At 40.4% G+C, this 6,614-nt stretch overlaps 1 pseudogene; it reads left to right on the forward strand.

Moving 5' to 3' along the window:
- Positions 1-339: 339 nt before the first annotated feature.
- On the forward strand, positions 340-5,268 carry LOC144457787 (putative E3 ubiquitin-protein ligase TRIML1 pseudogene; annotated as a pseudogene).
- Positions 5,269-6,614: the final 1,346 nt, after the last annotated feature.

Genomic DNA, 6,614 nt, shown 5'->3' on the forward strand with positions numbered 1-6,614 from the left:
AAGGAATACATTTGAACAAAGATATAGAAGAGTATTATAATGTGCAAATGCTTGGAGATACAAAATGGCCCCTGGTCCAGTTGGGCCACAATGCTGAATATGTGAAGGGGAATAGCATGAAATATATAAAAGAGGGGTTGAACTCGGTTGTGGAAGGCATTGCATTTATTCAGCATTTGACAACTTTTAAAGCACCTACTATAGGCAAGGTACCAAATCTTGTGCTGTAAATTTAAAGACAAAAATAAGATGGCCCCTGCTCTTAAGATATTTACATTCTCTTTGATACCAGAAGAATTTGTTTTTGTCAAGTTCTTCAACTCCAAATCCAGAGTTCTTTCCACTATACTTAGAACTGGAGTTCGAATCTTGGCTCTGGTAATCAATAATAACCAGCTCACTGAGTATAAACACTGATGTTCATCATAGAGTGTTAAAGTAAACCAAAGACTTTTTTTTTAAAGGAAATGGCACTTGAGCTGTGACTTGAAGGGAGCTAAGGTGAGGAATATGTACAGTAAAGGTCCAATTCCAAGTTGGAGGAACAGCAAAAAGGCTGATTGGGAAGGAATGCAGAAGGAGGAGGAATGAGATACAGTTATCCTTTAAGTAATGAAGAACCGATAAAGCGTTTTTAGCAGGGAAGTAATGAGATCAGGGCTTGAATTGAGAAGGTAGTTTTGGCAATATAATGGATTATGGTTTGGAGAGGGGAAAGACTAGGCAAGGAGACTCATTAGGAAGCTATTAATCCATCATCATCAACACTGTAATTTATTAAACATACTCAACACTATGCTGGGAGCTGGAAGAGAGGTCACGTTTAGATAATAAACAGTTCATATTTCCAGGGAGCTAACAGTCTGGGGTGGAGGTGGGGGACAGCGAGAAACATTAAGCTATATAGATATAATAGGGAAGGGAATAAATATTTATATAGTGCCTACCATGTACTAGTCACTGTGCTAAGCACCGTACAAATATAATCTTATTTGATCCTCACAAAAACTCTGTGATACAGGTATTGTTATTATTCTCATTTTATGGTTGAAGAAATTGAGGCTGATTGTTGTTTGTCCTTCTCGAAGTGGACCATGACATCACGAAGATGATGCCATGACTTGGAAGTGAATTGGATTTTAGGGAGGGAGGATTGTGCAAGGTCACCAGCCTCACTTTCTCCCCTTCTCAGGGCTATCACATCAAAGAAGACATTCTAAAACAATACTGATATTGTCACTGTCTCCAATTAAATATCTGATAATTTCTACCCAATCTTCACAAGATTGAAGGACAAGATAACTCTGGTCTACAAAATGCCTAGGTGCGACCACTATTGTGAACCTTGAGGGCCATGTTCAGGAAAGGGAAAATGGTGAGAACTCTGTTCCACCAAGAGACTAGAAGTACTTTGGGATGTAGGAATTCTCACCTTTTGAGGGAGGGGTAAAAAGGAGCTTAAAGGGAGGTGTGAAAAAAGACACCAACAAGTCAATTCTCAAATCTTGTGGTAGACTTCTGAGGAAGGAGCTAGCCTTATCCTTTCTGAATGGAATATCTAAGAAAGGAATCAGAATTAAATTTCTCTTGAAAGAAAAAATATATTAAAAAAAAGACATCTGGATATAATCAGTGAATCATAACAGTGAGAGGGGACAAAAATTAGAGACTGAGGGGGGAAATGCCAAAGTTTAATATGTGTGTTGGTAATGCGGGGGAAGCAGTTTGGAGGACAGAGATGACTCTTTGGAGTTTTTCTTGCTCTGTTTCTATCTCAGAACATCAGAAATGTGATGGTTGTGAGGCTTGGAAATGAGATAAATTACTGCTAAATGACTCAATCAGGAGACCTTTGCAAGTATTAAGAGGTAGTAAAAATGTTTTCTTCAAGAGATGGTGATGCTGAATTGTGGGATTAGAAGAAAGGTGAAAACTCAGCCCTAGAGCAGAGCCTGGAAGCCCTCTCAAAAGATAGGAGTTCTCACCTTTGGGGGGTGGAGTAAAGGGAGGGGTTAAACAGAGGAAGCCACATAAAAAGACCCCCACAACTCAGTGCTTCTATCTTTTGCTGCCAGAGCTCAAGGGGAAGAGCTAGCACTATCTCTCCTGACAGGAATATCAGAGAAGGAAAGAATCAGAGGCCTAGGAACATGGATGCAAGAGACTTAATTGAAAACCTCAAGGTAGATCTCACTTGCTCCATCTGCCTGGGCTACTTCACTGATCCAGTGATTGTCAAATGTGGCCATAGCTTTTGCATACAGTGTCTTCTCCAGTGCATGGAGGGAGCCGATGAAACCTTAACCTGCCCAGAGTGCAGAGGAGTCATCAAAAACGGTGACTTCGTGCCCAATGAGAACCTGCACAATTTGTCAATAGCTGGCAAAGTGCTGAGATCTCATTTGCTGCAGAGTGTGGTGGTCCTGACCACCTGTGATCAACATGGGGAAAAAGAGAAGTTCTTCTGTGAGGAAGACCAAAGGCTCCTCTGCAATTCCTGCTTATTAGCCCCAGAGCACAAGGATCACAAAGTCCTTCCCTTGGAAACAGCTTCTGGGAAATGCAAGGACAAGCTCCAGGAGACAAGAACTGCCTTACAGAAAAAAGAAGAGGAATTTAAAATTGCATTCGACAAAGTGAAAAGGAGAGAGAGACGCTGTAAGGAGGATACCTACACTTTGAAACAGTCAGTTATTTCTGAATATGGGAAAATGCACCAGTTTTTATGGGATGAAGAATATCAATACCTGAAGAGACTGGAAGAGGAATCCATAAACAACCTGGTCAAACTGGAGAAGAGCAAGGCCAGGCTGTCCCAACAAATCCAGAATCTGCAACAAATTATTTTAGAAGTAGAGGAGAATTTGAACAAGATGCCCTTGGAAATGCTGCAGGACATGACAAGCACTTTGGAAAGGAATGAGGAGCTGCTGCTTCCAGAACCAGAGCTTGCTTCCCCTGGCTTGACCTCCTACCCTATCACAGGCTTGAGGGAAGTGCTCTTGAGTTTCCAGAGGGATATAACTCTTGATCCTCAATCAGCCAATCCTCATCTCATCCTGTCTGAAGACTTGAAGAGAGTCCAGTATGGAAGTGTCCCTCAGAACCTGCCTGACAACAAAGAGAGATTTGACTGTGCTCTTGCTGTGTTGGGGGTCCAGACCTTCACCTATGGCAAACACTATTGGGAAGTGGAGGTGGGAGGTAAGACAGAGTGGGAATTGGGCATCTGTAAAGATTCAGTCAGCAGAAAAGGGAAACTCTTCTCCTCATCTGAGCATGTAAGGACTCTAGCAGACTGCACATCTGGACATAGTTTCTTCCTTGTGAATTCACAAAATGGCTTCCAATTGAGGCAGCCTATACACAAAGTAGGCATTTTTCTTGATTATGAAAAGGGACATATAGCATTCTATGATGTCACAGCCAGATCCCTTATCTACAGTCTCTCCAATATAGTCTTTGAAGGGCCTCTCTGCCCTTACTTCTCTTTTGGCATTCTTAATGAAGGAAGTACCCCTGGATCACTCATTATCTGCAGTAATCAGTTAGAGGATTGTCATTGATGCTAATTACTAAGGGTGACTCTCAATGCAAGTGACTGAAAGCGATATTGAAAATAACTTTCTTTTTATTTAAACTCATATTGAAATGGTCAGTAAAGTGATGTATGATTATTAAAACCATGAAGAATAAAGTCTCTCTTGTTCATACTTGGTATATAAAAAAAGTATGGGGCCTTTTTTTTTTTTAAAGGTAGCTGATCTGCAAGCACCTAAACTGGAGATCAGCTGGAAGGGGAGGTAGAAAAGCAACAGGAAGGGGCAGTTAGATGGTGCAGTGGATAGAGCACTGGCCCTGGATTCAGGAGGACCTGAGTTCAAATTTGACCTCAGACATATAACACTGACTAGCTGTGTGACCCTGGGCAAGTCATTTAACCCCATTGCCTAACCAATAAAAAAAAAAAACAACAGGAAAGAAAGACTGAGGGGAGAAAAAGTAGAGACAATAGTTTTCAAATAGAGAAGGACGAAGAGAGAAATTTAGAATGCTAAATGAATAAATAAAAAAGCAAACAAAAAAAATAAGTAAAAGAGACAATGGTTCTCTTAGATGAGGTCCTAGGGAGATGGGTATGGAAAGCTGTGAGAAATGAAAGAGTTAAGTTTCCACATAAGTATATAAGAAATCAGCACAGACGGCTAACTTCTCTGTGGGGGGTAAGGAGGGAGTAATAACACAATTCTAGGTACATAATGTATGTTAAGGATGGGGCATATAAGGAAGATTGCAACCCAGAAGGATTAGGACCAATCCTGATCCAGAAGGGAGGAGTTAGGCAATTACTAACTATAAAGCTTGTTCTGGCTTCTTTTACCTGCACATTTCTCCCCTTCCAAGGAGGTGTGCCGCTTCTCTGGAGAAGAAAGGACGAACTTTAACCTCTTTAATAAAAAGTCTTTGAGACACCAGTCTTCAGAAGAGAGTCTGCGGTCATCTTTATAACAAAAGCTGATTCCCTGAGTGAGAGACAAGACAAAATGAGGACTATAGTATACTCAAGGAATTTCTACTGAATCAGGAAATATAAGACATCTACCAAAAATTATAAATAATTATAATAAATAAGACCTCAACAAATGAGTAGAAGATAAGAAATTAGCACTGGCCCTGGATTCAGGAGGACCTGAGTTCAAATCTGGCCTCAGAGACATAACACTTACTAGCTGTGTGACCCTGGGCAAGCCACTTAACCCCATTGCCTAGCCAAAAAACAAAAGAAGATAAGAAATTGAGGCATGACATTTTACCAAATATATTTTGCTACCTTCTCTTTTTATACCCTTGTTTTCCCCTTGTAAACCTTCCTCACTCTCTTCTCAGAGTTGTTACTGTTTGTCCTTTGTTCTGGAAGAGGATTATGACATCAGGAAGACAATGCCATGATTTGCAAGTGAATTTGGATTTAACTGAAGAAGGGCTGTGCCAGATCACCAGCCTCACTTTCTCCTCTGGAGCCATCTGGGACCAGTGGCAAGATACAGATTAGGATGACTGGACATGGCCCCCAAAGAAACTGAGGCAAACAGAGGCCAAGTGACATGCCCAGGGTCACACAGCTAGTTAAGTGTCTGATTTGAATCTGAACTCGGGTTTTCCTGACTCCAGGCCTAGCATTCTATCTGCCATACCACCTAGCTGCCTAATACATTCTATTGCATAGATAAGTTCTATAGAGAGTTACAAATCAAAATGCTATGGGAGGGTGGGAAAGGGAAAGGGGAATAAAGGGGAAAGTCAGTACTAAGTGGTGTGATCAAAAAAAGTTTCTTGGAGAAATTAAAATTGAGCAAGGGTGAGAATGGATTAATAATATTGTGGAGGTAGAATCAACAGGAATTCACAACTGATTGTATGTGAAGGAGAAGGGAAGAGTTAAGATTCCCAGTTTTGATTCTGGGAAAATGACAAGCAAGTGAATCCATTAATAAAAGTGGGGAAATTAGAGGGATGAAAAGGGCAAATTTGAGGAAAGAAAAAGAAGTGAGCTCATTGTATATGTTGATTGAGAGGTGTTAACGAATACTATTCAGGTAGATTTGTCTGACAAGTAATTGGGGATTGGAGATTAGAGGTCAAGAGAGAGATCCAGGCTAGAGATAAAGATATGGGAGGCTTCTGAATACCTATACTCATTGAATCCAAGGCCAAAAGAAAGAGACTATAGAGATAGCTACACTTGGGGGCATGAAGAGCAAGGAAGAAAGGAAAATCAGCATTAGGAGGAGGAGAACAAGGAAAGAAAGAGTAAAGAAATGGAGGGAGAATTCACTGTAGAGACTGGGACTAAGGATGTGGCATATGGCATATGTCAGGCATGGTAGATAAGTTAACAAATTTTGCTGAACTGCCTTTTTTCTTTTTACAAGAGATGGTTCATTGGGTTGAGGAGCCAGGAAAGATATATTCAGACGTTAATATAATGTACAAACAAAAGATATCAATTTTTTTAAAAAGAAATTGAGGGAAAAGAGAGTATCAAGAAGAGGATGGCCTATAAGTAACATCAAATAATGCAAAAAAAGTAAGCAGAATGAGGACAAGAGAAAAGGACTTGGAAATCAGGAAGTCTTCCATAACCTCTGAGAGTAGAGTCACTAGTGTGGTATGGATGGAAGCCGAACTATTAACATGTTAAAGAGTAAGTGGATAGCAAAGAAATGGAAGTAGTGAGCCTAGAGCACTTTTAAAAAAGTTACTGAAAAAGATGACAGTATGAGGAATGGTTTTTTAAAACTCATTTCCAGTACGATATTGAACAACAGTGATGATAATGGACATCCTTGTTTCACCCCTGATCTTTCTGGAAATGTTTCTAACTTGTACCATATCACACCTATCAGACTGGCCAACATGGCAAAACAGGAAAATGATAAATGTTGGAGAAGATGTGGGAAAACTGGAACACTAATGCATTGTTGGTGGAGTTGTGAAATGATCCAACCATTCTGGAGAACAATTTGGAACTATGCCCAAAGGGCTATAAAAATGTGCATACCCTTTGACCCAGAAATAGGGCTGTATCCCAAAGAGATCACACAAATGGGAAA

This window comes from Phascolarctos cinereus, unplaced genomic scaffold (assembly GCF_003287225.1).
Source record: "Phascolarctos cinereus isolate Bilbo 61053 unplaced genomic scaffold, phaCin_HiC Scaffold_5;HRSCAF=322, whole genome shotgun sequence".
NCBI lineage: Eukaryota > Metazoa > Chordata > Mammalia > Diprotodontia > Phascolarctidae > Phascolarctos > Phascolarctos cinereus.